Below are 19,642 nucleotides of genomic sequence, written 5' to 3'. Positions count from 1 at the left end.
TATTCTTCTGTATAATATCCTTTGCTAAAGAAATAGTCTTAAACCATCTTCCTTTTCTAACAATGTAGTCAAATTATTTTAAACATATTTGGTGAAATTTAGCACAAAACATTTAAATGCACAGCCGAGTTGAATATCAAAGTCTTTATACTTGGTTTATTTGTAAAGAATAGGTTAACATTTTACCGTGACCTCTCATATTTAAATACGAAAGAAGAGTTCCAAAAAACATCAGTATTTATACCTGTGAAGTGCCAACATACTTAGGTGTTAAAAAACTTTATTTTTCAGAAGTTCAGATTTTGATTGCATAGAAGTGTTTATTTTCACAGTTGCCAGACAAATAAATAGATACAAAGTGCTTTTATAACCTGAAGGCAAAGTCATTCCAGCTAGTATGTAGGTCATCAGCTGTTTTCTGGATTCGGTTTTTGTCCAAACAAATACTTCTTTTCACTCTTCATTGACTATTAAAGCCCACTACCATTCTTCAAATGTTATTTTTCAAATTCTTTTCCATTAGTGAAATCTTGAAAATCTTACAGTGCAGAATTTAGAGTAGGATTCAACGGAATAAAGACAACTCACATGGTAAGTATGAGGGACTAAACAGAGGGGCGGGTAGCATGGGGGTGGCGCAGTGTCACACTATTCTCCAGCACAGATGGAATCAGCAGCCCCTGCTCAATGTGATTGGAGAGCCTCCAAGCTCTTTCTGTCGTTAACATTTCCCTCATTAATCTGGTTTGATTTGTTCTTCCCCACTTACTTGGCCTGGAGTTTTTTATTTTTAGAATCTTAGTGATTAAGAAAATAAAGGCAGAATAATCTCTTTGTGTCACAGCTTGGTATAGCAGTAAGAACATAAATAATTTCTGCAATCAACTCCTTTTTTAATCTTGGCTCAACTACTAAAACTTAACCTATCTGGATCTCAGTTTTTCAAAATGTGGCAAGAGAAAGAAAGAACATTTTTACTTCTAGCTTAAAGGGTTGTTTTGAGAATCAAAGGATATCAATACTACATATGACAATGCTTCACAGACCGGATGACACTGTGTAAAAATTAGGCCACTTTAAAGTATATGCTTTATTTAATAGGAAAGTAGGCGACCCTCTATCTTTTTGAAACATTAGTTGCTCAACTTAGTTAATTGTCACCATCTAAAGAGCGAAGTGGTTCAAGAAAATTAAGTAAGGTGTGTGGCAACAACAAACTAAGAGGGAAAGTTTACTACCTCCCTCCCAATCAGGGGCTCCGAGTAATTAGGTATTTTTTGGTGGGAAGTATAGTTCCTTTGTTTCCACGTGAAAAACTTAGAGTTGAAATTTACATCTCAGGTCTTCTCATGAGAACTACCTGTGTCCACCTAAAATGAAACTCTTGCTTCCCTCGCCTTTCCTGTCCTGCTCCATGTCCCCGTCTCCTTTCTGGATGCTCCTGGAAACACATCCTTAATGCATCACTTGCAACTCCGTCCTCGGCTTTGGATCTGCATCTGGGATAAGCCAACTTAAGAAACCCAACAAATGAATTTTTTTATTAAATCAACAAATATTTATTGAGCATCTACTAAATTCCACCACTGTTCTTTCCCATATGGCAGAGGGGAACAAAACAAAATTCTTCTCTATGCATCTTATATTTTACTGGGAAGAGTGAGAAAATAAATAAGTGAATAGGTCTATGACACTATTCAGCAGTAAAAATTCTATGACAAAAAATGAACCAGAGTAATTTAGGGAGGGGATAGAGAAAACATAAAGTACTATTTAGATAGAGAGGTCAGAAAAGGCCACTCTGAGAAGTCACTGTTGATTATGAACAGAAAACATCATCCGCCCAAATATTATGTTGTTACTTTTTAATGTTGACGATTATGTTGGCTTAAGCCTGTGTGAGAAGTTAACATGTGCTGAGCTCTCTGATAGGTCCTGAGAAGCCACTTCCTCACAGAAGAACAGAAGAGGCATGGGGCTGAGATTGAGTTGAGGAGCTGTTTGGGCGTGCATGGGAAGGGATGCATCCATTTCCTGCCCCTGTGTCCCAGCAACACAGGACAGAGGTAGGAGGAGATGTGGAGATGCTGAGGTATGTTCTAAAGATTGAGATATTGAGACCATTCAGCCATATGGGAACCCAGTAAAGGGGCTTATTCCGTTGGTCTCTTGCTCTTCTTTTAGGGAAAACATGTACTCTTACCTATTTGTATGCTGCATAGGAGTGTGTGTGCTTTTCTGTGTGCAGAAAAGCTCTTTCTGTCATTAATATTTCCTTCAGTGGTATTTCTTAAATGTTAGTTGATTAGAAAAGTGTGTGTGTGTGTTTCTGTGTGTATATGTGTGCACACACATACCAAACTTTGTTTTACACATATAAATATACCATTGTTTAAACCAATTATTGTGATGGGACAAATAGTAATATACAATTAAAATATGCATATCTACATAGACTATATTGCATGTTATTACTCTAAGTTCACTTTTACCTATATAGATTCGTCCTTTTTCACATCCTTCATTTCTAAAACTGCAATCTTTTTCTTTAAAGCATTTGATTTTTGCCTGTGATTGCATTAAATGCATGCTAAAATAGAGCTAATATATAATGTATCCTAGACTTCTATGTATTTCAACCCTTGGAGACAAATCAAAACTGAAATATAACTCATGATTCATTTTGTAAAATTCAAGTTTCCCATAATCTTAATAAAATCTTCTCAAACTAAGCATCCAAAAAGAGCTATTCAATAATCAAATACTGCTGGCTTTGTTTCCTGGGAGGAAAGGCTAAATGGAATATTTTAAGCAAATCATGGATGCAAATGTAATGCATTACTTCAGAGCCTCTGTGCCTGATTTCAAGAACATCAGTTCACTGGGCTGTACCAGGATCTAGTCCAAAATGAATGAACCATGTGGACTTAAAAGTGGATCTGGATGGCAACAATTCACCACAGGTTATTTCCATCCTGTGAGATTGCATTCCCCTTGTTCCGTTTCTGTGAATAAAGAAAAAATAAATAGGTCTAGTAATGTAATTCCTTATTGTATTGATCAGACTCTCAGCATTAAAAATGTCTGCCCTTTAACCTTTTCCTTTTCATAAATCTTTCAGTGACTCAGATGAGCATGACATGAATGTGTTCCCCAGAAGACACTGTAAGCAATACTTTTTTTATTACTGACAGTGTAAAAAATGGACATGTTTTAAGCCCTCTACAAATTGCTATTTAAAAACACAAGACATGATTGATCACCAGATGGAGCAGTAAAAATGAAAACTGGGAGATAAAGATGGAATACAAATATTTAATCGTAAATGGGAAAACAATGAAAATCTGAGGATAACTATATTCTGCTTGCAGATAATAACCTTTCATATGAGAATGACTCACTTATGGAGTCTAACATAGGGACATAAATCCAGTTGCATCATAAATACAAATTTTTGCCTGGAACACACTTTCTTATGACTGAAAACATTTGTTTAGCTATTCTAACTTGGAAAAGTCTAATATATTAGAATTTTGACATCACACCAGTCAAGAAACATTACTTCTTATACCAAGAAAAAAGTCTTGGCTGTGTCCTCACCCAAACCTCATCTTGAACTGTAGTTCCCATAATCCCTGCACATCATGGGAGGGACCCAGTGGGAGGTAATTGAATCATGGAGGCCTTTACCTTCCTGCTGTTCTTGTGATGTGGATGAGTTCTCACGAGATCTGATGGTTTTATAAGGGGCTTTCCCCACCTTATCTCTGCACTTCTCCTTGTTGCCTGTTGTGAAGAAGGACGTGATTGCTTCCCCTCCCACCACAATTGTAAGGTGTAAGTTCAGCATGGCTGAGGTCTCCCCAGCCATGCTGAAGTGTGAGTCAATTAAACCTCTTTCCTTTATAAATAACACAGTCTCGGGTATGTCTTTATTAGCAGCATGAGAACAGACTAATACAGTCTAATATATTAGAATTTTGATATCACACCAGTCAAGAAACATTACTTCTTATACCAAGAAAAAAGTCACTTTCTTCTATAATTTAAAGAAAGTATGACAGCATCACAAAGCATATTGAAAGCATTTTGACAAGACATTGGATGCAGAATAGTACAGGCCTTATGAAATACTTTCTTTGGTATTAAATAGTTCAGCTCTCAAGGGTTCCAGGACATTGATGAAACAGAAATTTATTTAAAAATATTTAACGGATGGCATTGCATTATTCCTTTATGCAACTGAAGTATTTAAAATCGCTCACACATGAAAATAACATGTTAGACAAAACAAATTATTTAATCAAAAATTAATTATTAGTTTAATAAGACATGGATATTGAAGTTCAACACACAAAGATATTGGGATAAGTATAGGAATTGACTTTTCTGTCACAATGTAAATTACAATAAAAATAATAACTATATGAGAAGTTCTGTTATGAGTTTTCCAGCACTTAGTGCAAGCATTGAAATGTAGTATTCACTAAAGAAAGCATGTTAAATTTATTAAATCAAAGCATTTTGTGTCAACTACTTGTGTACATTAACTTCTCTCCACCCCACAGCACCCAACAGAGAAACTGTGCTTACTGTCATATCCATTCACTATCCCATCCTCACATTTTGAAAAGTCCAGCCTCTAAATGTTAATAATTTGGCCTCTGCCCAAATACACTGCAATAAATCAAAATACTTACTGTGAAGGATGGTATTTGTGAATATCTGGTATTATCATACTGAACATGACGTTAGTATTTGTTTCTATAATGCCTGATGGCGGTTTGTCTTACAGTTTTGACATAATTCTTCAAGTTTACAGTTTTACATATTTAGTCCAACCTCCTGGTTCATTGGCAGTAAAGAGTCAGGGAGAACAGGGCAGTGTCTTCTCATAAAAAATCTAATGTGAGAGTCACATAATTGCTTGTATAAAGGATTAGTATTTAAGATGCATGAATGGCTTGAATTTTAAGACTAAAGAAAGGTAATAATGGTCTTCTTGGTTCCCTGCCTTCTCATAATCTGTCAGAGTACCAATCATGCTAACACATTAAGGAGGGTTCAACTGGCAAAAGAGAAACAAGGCTTCCCAAAATAATTCTTTCTTTTTTTATTTTATTTTATTATTATACTTTAAGTTTAAGTTTTAGGGTACATGTGCTTAATCAATATGTGTGATTCCAGTGAACAGTTCTTCCAGGTCCACGTAAAACATCTTCTCAAACATCATCTGATTGTGACCATCCATTTCTGGTACTTTTATTCTTTTAGTTTTGAATTTTCTTATTGTCCAGTTTTGACCAAATTATCCGCCTGTGCACTAAATTCACCTGACAAAGCCATGTTAATAAATAATTTGAAAACACCTCAGTAACTCTACCTTTTGTGATATATTTTCTCATCAAAAGCAAATAAAGACAATGAGTACACAAAAAATAAAAATTTAGAAACTAAATCATATAAGAAGAGAAAATCACCTTCACTAGAGAAAGACAAGAAGAAAATGAAGAAGGAAGAGAAGATCATAAAACAACGAGAAAACAAATAGCAAAGCAGCAGGAATAAGTCCTTACTTCTCAATAATAACATTGACTGTAAATGGACTAAATTCTCCAATCAAAAGACATAGAGTGGCTGAATGATTGAAAAAACAAGACCCATTGATCTGTTTCCTTCTAGAAACACACTTCACTTTTAAAAACAAACATAGACTGAAAATAAAGACATGGAAAAAGATATTTCATGCCAGTGGAAATAAAAAAAAAAAGCAGGAGTTGCTATACTTATATTAGACAAAATAAATTTCAAGACAAAAACTATAAGAAGCAACAAAGAAGGTTACTATGTAATGATAAATGGGTCAATTCAGCAAAAGGATATAACAATTTAAAATATATGTACACCCAACACTGGAGCACCCAAATATATAAAGGAAATATTATAAGAGTTAGAGAGATAGGCCTTAATACAATAATAGCTGGAGACTACAATACCCCATTTTCAGCACTGGACAGATCTTCCAGGTAGAAAATTAACAAAGAAACCACAGACTTAATCTGCAATATAGACCAAATGGATCTAATAGCTATTTGCAGAACATTTCATCCAAGAGCTGAAGAATATATATTGTTTCCTTAACACACAGATTGTTCTCAAGGATAGATCATATATTAGGTCACAAAATAAGTCTTAAGAGTATTCAAAAATTTGAAATATTATCAAGCATCTTCTCTGACCACAATGAAATAAAACTAGAAATTAATAACCAGGTAATTTTTGGAAATTATACAAATACATGGAAATTAAACAATATGCTCCTGAATGAACAGTAAGTCAAACAAAAAATAAAGAAGAAATTTTAAAAATTTCTTGAAACAAATGATTATGGCAACACAACATAGCAAAACCTATGGAATACAGTAAAAGCAATACTAAGAGGAAAGTTTATAGCTATCAGGGCCTACATCAAAAAAGAGGAAAAATTTCAAATGAACAATCTAACAATGCATCTTAAAGAACCAGAAAAGCAGGACAAACAAAACCTAAAATTAATAGAAAAAAAATGAAGATCAGAGAAGAAATAAATGACATTTAAATTTAAAAACACAAGAGATCAATGAAACAAAATGTTGTTTTTTTGAAAAGTTAAACAAAATTGACAAACCTTCAGTCAGACTAAGAAAAAGCGAAGATCCAAATGAATAAAATCAGTAATGAAAAAGGAGACATTACAAATGATACCACAGAAATTCAAATAATCATTACTGGCTACTATCATCAACTATATGCCAATAAATTAGAAAATCTAGAAGAAATAAACCAGTTCCAAGACACATACAACCTACCAAGACTGAACTGGGAAGAAATCCAAAACCTCAACAGACCAATAACAAGTAACAAGAGCGAAGCCATAATAAAAAGTCTCCCAGTAAAGAAAAGCCTGGATCCTGACGGTTTCACTGCTGAATTCTACCAGACACTTAAAAAATAATTAATACCATTCCTACTGAAACTATTCCAAAAAATATTAGAGGAGGGAATACTTACACACTTATTCTACGAGGCCAGTGTTATCTTGATACCCAAACCAGACAAAGACACACCAAAAAAAGAAAACTACAGGCCAATCTCTGATGGATATTGATGCAAAAATCCTCAGCAAAATACTAGTTAAGCAAATTCAACAATACATTAGAAAGATCATTCATCATGACCAAGTGGGATTTATCACTGGGATGCCAGGTTTGTTAAATGTACACAAATCAATCAATGTGGTAGATTATAAGAACAGACTAAAAGACAAAAACCATATGATTATTTCAATTGGTGCTGAAAAAAACGTGATACAATTAAATAACCCTTCATGATAAAAACCTTCAAAAAAACATGGTATAGAAGGAACATACCTCAAAATAATAAAAACCATATATGACAGAGCTACAGCTAGTATCATGCTGAATGGGGAAAAACTGAAAGTCTTTCGCCTAAGATCTGGAACAAAACAAGGATGGCCACTGTCACCACTTATTCAACATAGTACTGGAACTCCTATCTAGAGCAGTCAGACAAGAGAAAAATATAAAGGGCATCCACAATGAAAAGGAAGAAGTCAAATTGTCCTTGTTTGCAGATGATATAACCTTATATTTGGAAAAACTTAAAGACTCCATAGGAAAATGATTAGAAGTGATACATTCAGTAAAGTTTCAGGATACAAAATCAACATACAAAAATCAGTAGTATTTCTATATGCCAACAGTGAACAACGTAAGAAAAGAAATAAAAGTAATCCCACTTACAATAGCCATGCATAAAATTAAATACCAAGGAATTAACTTAACCAAAGAAGTTAAAGACCTCTATAATGAAAACAATAAAACACTGTTGAAAGAAATTCAAGAGGACATTAAAAAATGGGAAAATATTTCATGTTCATGGATTGGAAGAATCAATATTGTTAAATATTCACACTACCTAAAGAAATCTACATATTCAATACAATCCTTATCAAAATAGCAATGACTTTCTTCACAGAAATAGAAAAATATATCCTAAAACTTACACACAACCACAAAAGAATAGCAACAAGAATAGCCAAAACTACCCTAAGAAAAAAGACCAAAACTGGAGGAATCACAATATCCAGCTTCAAATTATACTACAGAGCTATAGTAACCAAAATAACATGATACTGGCCTAAAAACATACAGACATATAGACCAATGGAACAGAATAGAGAACCCAGAAACAAATGCACACACCTCCAGTGAACTCGTTGTTGATGAAGGTACCAAGAACCTACACTGGGGAAAAGATAGTCTCTTCAATAAATGGTGTTGGGAAAATTGAATATCCAAACGCATAAGAATGAATCTAGACCCTTATCCAACACCATATATAAAAATAAAATCAAAATGAATTAAAGATTTAAATCTAAGACCTCAAACTATAAAACTACTATAAGGAAACACTGGGGAAAATTTCCAGGACATTGGTCTGTACAAAGAGTTCTTGAGCCATACCCTGCAAGTACAGGCAACTAAAGCAAAAACGGACAAATGGGATCACATCAGGTTAAAAAGCTTCCGCACAACAAAGGATACAATCAACAAAGTGAAGAAACAGCCCACATAATGGGAGAAATATTTGCAAACTACCCACCTTATAGGAATCAATAACCAGAATATATAAGGAGCTCAAACAACTCTATTCTAAATAGTCTAATTTTGACCAGATTGGTCAAAATATGGGCAAAATATTTGAATAGACATTTCTCAAAAGAAGACATACAAATGAAAAACAAGTACATGAAAAGGTTCTCAACATCATTGATCTTCAGAGAAATGCAAACCAGAGCTATAATGAGATATCACCTCATCCCAGTTAAAATGGCTTATATTCAAAAGTCAGGCAATAACAAATGCTGGCAAGGATGTGAAGAAACGGGAACACTTGTACACTGTTGGCAGGAATGTAAATTAGTACCACGACTATGGAGAACAGTTTGGAGGTTCCTCAAAAAACGACAATTGGACCTACCATATGATCCAGCAATCCAATAGCTGGGTCTATACCCAAAAGACAGGAAATCAATATATTAAAGATATATCTACACTCCTATGTTTGTTGCAGCACTGTTTACAATAGCTACGATTTGGAAGCAACCTAAGTCTCCATCAACAGATGAATGGATAAAGAAAATATGGTACATATATACAATAGAGTAGTACTGTTCAGCCATAAAAAAAGAGTGAGTCCCAGTCATTTGCAACACCATGGATGGAACTGAGATATCATTACATTAAGTGAAAAAAAACCAGGCACAGAAAGACAAACATCACATGTTCTCACTTATTTGTGTGATCTAAAAATAAAAACCACTGAACCTGTGAACACAGAGAGTAGAAGGATGGTTACCAGAGGCTGGGAAGGGTTATGGGGGTATAGAGGGGAGGTGTGGATGGTTAATGAGTACAAAAAAAATAGAAAGAATAAATAACACCCATTATTTGATAGCACAATAGAGTGACCATAATCAATAATAACTTAATTGTATATTTTAAAATAATAAAAAGAGTTTAATTGGATTGTTTGTAACTCAAAGGATAAATGCTTGATGAGAAAGAGACCCCATTCCTTATCATGTGCTTATTTCAAATACATGCCTGAATCAAAACATCTTGTGTACTCCATAAATATATATACCTACTATGTACTCACGCAAATTTTATACATTTTAAATATCTTTTAAAAATTATTTTTCTCAGCCAATTGATGAAAGTACAACTGTCAAAAATCCCCTATTGGTGCAACAACAAAATGCAAATAAAGACCAATTCACTAATGTTGGACTGTTAATAAAAATTTTTTCTTTTGTTCATTTCAGTTTCTCATAATCTAATGAGTTCATATTAGTTTTCCAGTATCTCACTGTTTGTGGAACATCCAAATTGTAGCTCAGAGCCCTGGAATTCAAAGTATTCAATAATGCCAGTGGTGATTCACTCAAGAATGCAGTTCATTCACAGAGAATGCTTAGCGGAGTATACAGTAATCCATAGCAATCTTCCCTTCCAGTTCTTTTCTGCCACTTCTAGGTAATACGGATATAAGTAAATAACACTTTCCTGGAGGAGACCATTTGCTCTATTAGATTTCGGGTTCTTACATTCTTAACACTCCATCATTTCTTACTAGGTCTATTAGCCTTCTGAGAAAAAATAGAAAATTCAGCTGTGTCAAGTCAACCAATTGCCACCTAGATGATGGCTTGACAGCAAGTCTAGCATGAGCCTTGTTCACTGCTGTTTTCCTTAGGTAGGTGCCCACTGCTGGGTCCATGGGTGCTAGCTGAATTAATACAAAGTTCTCTCTTGATAGGAAAAGAAAATGATTTGATAAATACAGTGTTCAGTAGTATCAAATGTTGAATAAGTTCACTTATCTTATTGCCTGGGTGATTATTTAGTTGTTTAAGGGATTGCACCCAATAGAAAAAGTTTTACTCTCAGATAGAAACAGAGTCTTATGTAAAATGGTTTAATGATACCTCATAAAGTTATGAATAGTAAATGCAGTAATATCTGCCAAGTGGCTAAGGTATGATGCTTAGTACAATTAGATGTGGTCAGCAAATGTTTATGTTCAGTGTTAATATTGAGTGTAGGTGAGGTTGTTTATAATGCCACTAAAGGTAAAAATTAATATATCCTGTACAGTTTGCACTAGCAACTCAATAAAGTGGCCTCAAAAGAAAAGTAGAAGAGAAATAGTATATCCTTGCTAATTCTAGATGATAGTATAATACAGATGTTAGATGTTGCTGTCTTTATCTTAGAAAGTTGATTAGCAAAAAGCAAAATGGTAGCTGAAGTTTGTGTTCAAATCCAGAATTATAATGCAGCAGCACAGACACCAGAAACCCTGAACTATGACCCTCACATGGACCTGCTTCTCCTATACCTCACCATACCTTCTATATTCCAATTTTTTCATCTGAAATTTTCAATTCTGAGTATTATAGTTTTGACAGTAGTTCTTTGTATCAGCTAGATCATCTGCTGTTATCTTTGAGAAGATGCTGATGAATTAAAAGTGGTTGCTTTTAATTGAGAGCGTATATTTGCACTTTAATAGTGTTCTGCTGTTGGCTTGAGTCACTCAAGAGTGACTTAGGATTCAGGATCTCATACTCCCACTCTGGCTTCTCTGACTCATTTTTTCCAAAGGAAGACTCATTTATCCAGTGAGTAAAAAACTGTGTTCCCTAGTTTCTTTTTTTTCTGGGATCCTTAACTATATATTTACCACTCTATTATGAAGTCATCTTCTAGTGTATGTTTTGCACTGCAGCCATCACCCCTGGATTCTGGATGCAGAAGGAACATTGTGGACAAGGGATGGGGAGGAAGTAGAAATATGGTTCCAGTCTGGGGCTGAGTTTCATCTTCCAATCCAGGTTTTATTGGTTTTTAAAACTTAATTTTTGAATATTCATTTGACTCCTGTGCTTGTTTCTCAATTGCTTCAGAGGAAAAGGGTAAGATGATTACCTAAATTATTCATGTAAATTTCTTAAACCCCACAGTAAACAATCTGTGTCTTTGAATTCATGAGAGACCATTCTATGACTCTCCAGGCACATGATAATTTGGGAAAGAAAAAACAAAACAAACTTGAATGTGGAAATATGATCACTTATGACAGAAGAGCTGATGATTATTCAGAAATATAGTCATCCACATCTTTGGTAAGAAAGGCATATCAGAAGTTGGACATCCATTATTCTTCCAGTAATAGCTGACTCCCAGAGTGACAAGCAGACATAGATGGTAGATTCCTTTGTCAGTCACCAGTAATTCCAACTTTGAAAACAAGGCCGCTACATGTTACTTTTTCATTTTTCCATCACTTACACTGTTTCTGACAGAAGGCTGAGGTAAAGGTGCCAATGTGGGAGTTGAATATTTAGCATTGGGGTTTCTTGCCTTTATCCTTTAACACTGCTAATTTTTATTTACTTTTTTCTTTGCAAATATGTCTGCTTCCTCATAAAGATCAAGTCTCTGAAAATAATTGTACAGTTATTAGTTGAAATGAAGAGTCAAATTCTATTTTTAAAACAGAAGTCTCATACATTCTTAAAATTGGAAAGCAGTCTCAAGAATAGGGAAAACACTTTTCTTTTTGTAGCAGACAGCATTTTATTTGATTCACAATGAATAGGGTTTCTCCTGCCTGACAGCTACACATGCTGGGCTTAACAGCAGTACATAGGTGTACTTGGAGAGAGAGAAAAGTATATTTTGGAATATTACAGGATGTTAGCGTTTATTATTATGATTTTAATATTCCCTGAAGTTTGCAAAATAGTTTACTACTTAAATCAACCTTTAAGGGATTTTGATTCCTGAACAATTCTATATGTTCACTAATGTTTCTTCCCCTTGTCTTATTTTTACTTCATGGGAAAATGATGGGATTTAACTTTATTTGGTGGGTGAATGGGTTAAAATTTTTGGTAATGCTCTCTTCTGGTACAAAAGATGAAATCGTTCTGTCATTCCTTTACTTGAAAAAAAATTTTTTATATAAATGTATTTGGAAGTTTTTCATTTATTGAAGACAGTAACATAAAAGTGTTACTTCTATTTTGATGTTGTAAATGCTGTTTGAATACCCCTGCACATATAGCATTTCAAATGGGTAAAAGTGTATCTTTTGGATAAAGTCCAAAGAATGGAATTATTGGGTTGAAGAGTAGATGCATTTATACATTTAGTATGTTGCTAATTCTACCCATAGCGATAGGGTCTCTTACACTGCCACCAGCACTGCTGCAACTCAGCAAATCAGTAAAATTGAATTTTTGCCAAATAGAAAGGTAAAAGAATCAGTAAAGGCTTAGTTTGTGTTTTTCTAATTATGAACAAAGTTGAATATTTTGTTAATGTTTAAAGGTCATATTACTTTCTATTCTGTAAACAATGTCTTTATTGTGTTACATAGTTCTCTATGACTGTGTCGATCTTTTCCTTATCTAGTCATATGAGCTCTTTATGTATTAAGAATATGGTAATTTGTCTATTATATGAGTAGTGGATGGTTTTCTGGATTATTATTATTTTAGCTTTGCTTATGATTTTTTTGTGGTATAGATTTATTTATTTTTATGGAGTTGAATTTAACAATTTAAAAAATATTTTGTGTATTAGAATTTGAAATAGTATAAGAAAGTCTCCTTCCACTTGAGGTGATAAAATAATTCTGTATTTTCTTCAGCTATATTTATGTCTTTATTTTATATATTTGAATGTTGTAGCCAGTTGGACTATATCCTGGTAGTTGATGTGATGTGTTAATGCTAATTAATATTCTTATCACACAATTTTCTACTTGTTTCCACATCATTTATTGCCTAATCTATTGATAAAGTCAGTTTGTTTCTGAGTTTTCTATTCTTTCCCATTGGACTTTCTTTTTCTTCATGTGTTAGTAGTATACTGTTTTACTTATTGAAAGCATCAATCTTGAAGGGCTAGTTTATCTTCTGTGCATTGAAATCCTGAAGGGCTAGTTTATCTTCTGTGCTTTCTTTCTAAGTTTTCCTTCTGTACTTTCTTATTTATTTTTCCTTGGAAGTTTACATTGATTTAGCTTGTCTAGTTCCATTGTGTTTTTAAAAAGGACTTGTGTGTTTGCATTTGATTCATATTTATTATTCATATAAATTACCTTAGAAAAGTTATCTTTATTCAACAGAGTAAGTGTTCAAAACCCGGCTCATTCCAACCCTTTTGCATCTCAGGCCTCTCACTCATGAATGTGACTCATTCTTCATATATTGTATAATATGTAACAAATATATTCAAAAGTTTGCTTTGATCATGGTTGTTTCCCATTCAACAAACATTAATGGAGACATTTGGCTAATCATAGTACTTAACTAGCTATGTGGGCTATGAAATACTGCACAAATCACTTTGAATTTTTCTGTCTTCCTTGCCCACATTTTCCACCCTGGACAAATGTCTTACCCAATCTCTGGCATGCACCCCTTTTTAGGAACAAATCACACCTGCACTGACCATCTCAAATAAGAGTGCTTGCTCTTTCTTTTGAAATATGCTTTTACTTCCTCTCTGTGTCAGTCATTTGCCTCTTGCCTTTGACTTTAAGGCTAATGACCATTTTATATGTAGCATTTCCTTTTTTTTTTTTTTTTCTTTTTGAGACATAGTCTTGCTCAGTCACCCAGGCTGGAGTGCCGTGGTGTGATCTCAGCTCACTGCAACCTCTAGCTCCCGGATTTCAGTGATTCTCCTTCCTCCGCCTCCCAAGTAGCTGGGATTACAGGCATCCTCCACCATGCCAGGCTAATTTTTGTATTTTTAATAGAGATAGGATTTCACCATGTTGGCCAGGCTGGTCTCCAACTCCTGACCTCAAGTGATCCACCTGCCTAGGCCTCCCAAAATGCTGGGATTACAGGTGTGAGCCACCATGGTTAGCCGTATCTTCTTAACTAGATCATGAATCAGTTAAAGAAAGGTACTAATTCATAAATGTTTTCTTTTTTTCATATTCCTATAGACAAGAATACGGGTCACAGGGAGTAGGGGAGGGTGCATGTATGTCTACTCTCTTTGCATTAGTTTCTCAGGATTCTTCATCTCCTCTAAGTGTTTGTCCCTAGCAATTCAACATAAAAAGCTCACCTCCTTCTATTCTAAATAATGAATTAAATATTTGACTCTGTTCCAATAAGCAGACAGTCCTTTTTTTTTTTTACAGCAGCAAGACAATATTCACAATCCTGCCTTTTGTAATTAATCCAGTTTTTAATCATGAACAGAACTTTCCCTCTCCTTCTGTTGCCAAGAATTTACAGGTTCTTGGGAATTGACATGCAACAAAAAATGGATTTGTCCAGGGGCAGAAACTAACTCTGTGGTCTCTGGTAAAGTTGGACCGTAGATAGGCCAGATGGCAAAAAAGCTTCTTGTGTGTTCTCTAAATGTAGGTACAGATTCCCACTGTCAGGTGATACTCAGGATAAAAATATCTCTTTTAAGAGGCATTGAAAGTCTAAATTGAATACATCTGGCAAACCTCCTTTATTTACTCTGCGTTAAGCATCATAAAGTATCCTTTCAAGGCAGAGAGGGAATGATTTACATTTGCAAAGCTCAGGCTGATTTATTCCTAAAGAGTTTTGCTCACCCAGATGATTTGTGTTCCACCTTCCAAGATCTTTCAAACTAGCTTTCCAGGTGCAGAGGTGAGAGTTGCCAGTGTATAATTTTTGGATTACCCTTCACTCCCTTCTGCAAGATTTTCAACACTTTGGCTATGCTCCAATCTCCAGCTATAGTCTCTGCTTGAAAGGATAAATTACATATTTTTTGTAATTATATAGAAATAAAAACACATTTTACCAGTGAAGATGCCAAATCTGCCAACTATCTTAAAACATCTTTATTCTCATGCACCCGAATCTAAAAATAAGTTCTATTTCATATTAGATCCCTTCTGCAGTGTTTTACCACTGCAAAAGCTTTAATGAATCTTAAAAACAAGTACCCTAAATTTAAAAGACTTAGAATTAGATAGTATAATTAATGATCACTTTAAGAAAGGTATAGCAGAGTAGTTGTTTTAGACATCAGACAAGACCAGAAGCTAAGATAACGGTTATTCTGTAGGGACTTATCCTTTATCTTTAATCTTTAGCTTACAAAGACATTGAAATAGGGCTCACATCTATGATTCTCTACTTAACCAATTATGAAACACATGATTCTTAAGAAGTTGTAATTAATTTTTAAAGTATGAATAGGAGGTAGGCATTACCCATGTAGACAAAGTGCTTAAAAGAAGAGTTGCTAAAGTATGAACCTTAAAGCATTAGGTAGTCAGAGAAATAGCAATATTTTGGATCTTATCTATAAACTCCAGCTGTGTGGTTCCTCTACATAGAGATATCCTGCATTAGTTATTTAATTACTTAACATCAATGCATTAATACATTTGATCAATAAAATAACTGAACTTTATCTCAGGAGCATTTGGTTAGAGCATGGACCAGCATGTTTGAAATGGCATTAAGGATGATAACTTTGCATTAAAATTTAAATCTCTCCTTAAATTTATCCAGGAAAATAATGTGTAAAGCCGTTGAAATAAATCTAATTGAAGAAAATTATTACTAGAAGGGAAATTAAAGCCAACAATAAATTAAAGTCACACAAGTATTAATAAATGATAAATAATGAATAATAGTCAATTAAAAGCAAAATAAACAATGATATTCCCATAAGAGAGGTAAATGAACAATAAGACTTATTTAATTGCATTGATCAGTGTGTAAATATATCCCTAGACCAAATGCATTTGAGCAAGTTCATTAGCCTCCCCCAAGCAAAAGGCCCAAATCCATGACCTGGCATTTTAAATAGTTTACTAAAATGGATATGGAGCGAGAACAATTGGAATTGACCATCACTCTCTGAATGTTCTTACACAAACCCTTGCGTAGACATCAATATCCTAGCATTTTTCACACAGCAATTATTTCTTTTATTTACTTTTTATTAAAATAAAACATAAAATTAAAAAAATACCTAAATACTACCAAAGGGTGTGCAATAAAGTTAACATAAACACCTCAATATTCCTCAGACCCAGCTCCCTTATCCAGAAGCAACAATTTACAAAGATTTCTACATTTAATTTGTCAGTGAATACCCTGAGAATTATCAACAGTAACACACCCCAAAAAAGTAAAAAGTAAACTTTCTTGCAGATTTTTCAAATTTACCCATTATCTATTAATATCTCACTCTAAAAGGCCAGGCTTTTAACTCACCACCCATGTATCCACTCCGCACTCCCAATAGTTATCTCATAATTCTCTGTTTCTACCTTCACTGTTCCCATCTGCAAATTCAAGTGATTATTTATGGTCTATGAACCTTAATTTTTACGCCTTGACACCCCCTTTCTAAGATGAGGGCGTTGGTGCACCCATTTCCTCCAACTTATCTTTATTAACTCCCTGTATTTTTGCTTTTATATCCTTATCTTAAAGCAAAGTTAATTATCTCATAATCTGTCTATAGGTTTATCATAAAAGTATAGTGCAAATGTAAATTAGAGTTTAGAATACGGCCAGGTAGTGTGTTGATTACATCTTCTCCTTTGTGATATGCTGATATATTTATATTCTCTTATGGTCCTTCTGATCTAAACTAGACAATAGGTCAATTACAAAGTGACATGTCAGAGCTTATCTTGTTCTCTTGTATTTATTTCCTGATTTTCACATTTTCCTTTCTTACTCATTTAATTTGCTGGAATATGACCACAATTAATTTCCTAAGGAAATTTTTTTCAAACATACTTCCTGAGTTCTTTCAGATTTCAAAGTATTTTATTCATTCCTAACATTTTAGTGAAAGTATTCATGAGTATGTAAGTCTACATCGAAAATCATTTCTGCTGAGAATTTTGAAAGCACGTTTCCGTTTTTATCTATAATGCTAAATGAATGATAGTCTGATTATATGTCATTTACAGGTGATTTTAGGATTTTTTTCTTAAGTTTCACAATGATGTGTCTAAATATTTTAAGGTATAGTACACGGAAAGCCTTTTAAGTTAGGTTGGTTTCTCTTTTTAGCTTTTAAAGAATTTTTGGTACCATGTCTTTGATCATTTCATCTTTGTTCTCTTCATGCTTTTTACCAATAACGTCTTTTAGCCAAGTGTTAGCCATCCTGAACTGATGTTATTTTTTTCTCTTCCATATTCCTTTATTTTTATTGTAGTTATATCAAATGAGCAATTAACTTCATATTTATTTTCCAACTTTCCTATTCAATATGTTATTTCAATAATGACTTTAACTTCCAAGATTTTTTCTCCTCATTAACCTCCCTCCTTCCCTTCCTCCCTTCCTCCCTCGTTCCCTTCCTCCCTCCCTCCCTCCCTTTCTTCCTTCCTTCCTTCCCTTTCTCTTTATTTTTTTCTTACTTTCTTTCTTTCTTTTTCTAATTCTCATGGCCAAAACCTCAAATCCACCTGAGGAGACTTTTAAACATTATTTTGGTTTCCTATATTACTCTTTATTTACTCAGGGTTAGTTTTTACTTAATATATCTTCATCATTCTATTTCATGTTGCAGTACCTTTATGAACTTACGGTGAGTCATGGTAGTCAAACCATACTTAACAATAAGGGTCTAAGAAGATTGACAGAGAGACTGTGTCCAGCACAAAATGCTTTAGAGAAAGAAATCATGGGGGTGAATCTTATGCTGCAGGACTCATATATAACAGGACAAGAAAGTACAAAGAAGACTTCACTCTAGGTCTCTGTTACTTAAATTAACCAACCTTATTTTCCTCAGATGGCTTTGTCAAACTTGTATTTGTCCCTGGGGTAAAGGGCTTCAATGCTGAGCATCGAGCATAAGGAGTTGGAGAAAGAGATGTGGGTGATTTACATCTGCCATGTAAGTCCTCCATTATTTGTCTTGTCTTAGTCCTATTTCTTCCTTGTACCCATCAAAGCATTGGCATTTCTTAGTCTGCATCCTCTTGGGGGTTCTGCTGAATAAGTCTGCTTTTCATTAGCTGCAACTTTCTTTTCAGGTGTTCTAGGTTTTGTCTTTCTGTTCTTGGATTAATGACTCACCCATTCATCTCTTTTTGTCTGTCAGAAATGTGTTTAAACCTGTCTTTAATTGATGCCCCCACCCTGCTCTCAGCTGTCAACTTATTTATTTACCTTTTTTACCTTTATTTTACTTGCATGTTGGGACCTGAAAAAAGTGGAGGTGGGTGCGTACCAATGCTTTATCTACTATCTTGCCCTGACGAATCCACCTCTCACATAAAACAGTGAGTTACTGAAAGGCAGCAATTGTACCTTTTTGTCTTTGTATTTCTAGTGCTTATCTTGGGGCCTGGAATATATTACATGTTCAAAAAAGTGTGGGATAAAAGAAAACAAAGATACTTCTATCCTAGGCAGATGTGTGGTATCTAAAGGTCATAGCATTGTCACTGCACAATTCTTGCAGAAAGCAAGGCTGTGCTGTGTGAAGCAAAATGTCGCAACAAAGTCTGCCATCATTCCAAATCCTTCATGTGATAATTTCTGAATAAAAGTGTTATTATAATGAGGAAAAATGAGGAAATGGCAAATTTTCTTAATAAGGAAAATAGTAAAACCATGAGCCTGTGAAATTAATAAGACTTTATAAATGCAATATATTTACAATGAAAATCTCATGCAAGGGAAATATTTAAATTACGTGAAATCCTTGCACAGAACAGCAATGATAAATATATTTGGATTTAATGGCATGTACTCATCAAATACTCATATCTGTGCATCATATAAAACATTTATATACAATTACGTTTGTCACCAATGCAGGCGGTTGATAGCTCAGTAACTCATTCTATGTCATCGATTCAGAACAATGATCTTTAAATATTACCTACATGGTAGCTCTGCAGGGGTTTTGAATGAATAACGTTATTATAACTTCTAAGTGTTTATGGGGAACATGCAATGTAATTCAACATCATAGTGAAATGTTGTCTTTTTAAAAAGACAAAGTAAACCAAA

At 34.1% G+C, this 19,642-nt stretch overlaps 1 long non-coding RNA gene across 1 annotated transcript; it reads right to left on the bottom strand.

Annotated features, from left to right (window-relative positions):
- Positions 1–377: 377 nt before the first annotated feature.
- LOC134808594 (uncharacterized) lies at positions 378–18,650 on the bottom strand. The gene is made up of 3 exons (XR_010151880.1): positions 18,400–18,650; positions 3,691–3,786; positions 378–3,005 (listed from the first exon to the last, which is right to left on the bottom strand). It is a non-coding gene; the product is annotated as an uncharacterized LOC134808594 (long non-coding RNA).
- Positions 18,651–19,642: the final 992 nt, after the last annotated feature.

This window comes from Pan troglodytes, chromosome 17, assembly GCF_028858775.2.
Source record: "Pan troglodytes isolate AG18354 chromosome 17, NHGRI_mPanTro3-v2.0_pri, whole genome shotgun sequence".
Taxonomy (NCBI): domain Eukaryota; kingdom Metazoa; phylum Chordata; class Mammalia; order Primates; family Hominidae; genus Pan; species Pan troglodytes.
Note: the sequence above shows the minus strand (reverse complement) of the source record. Positions and strands in the feature narration are given on the sequence as shown.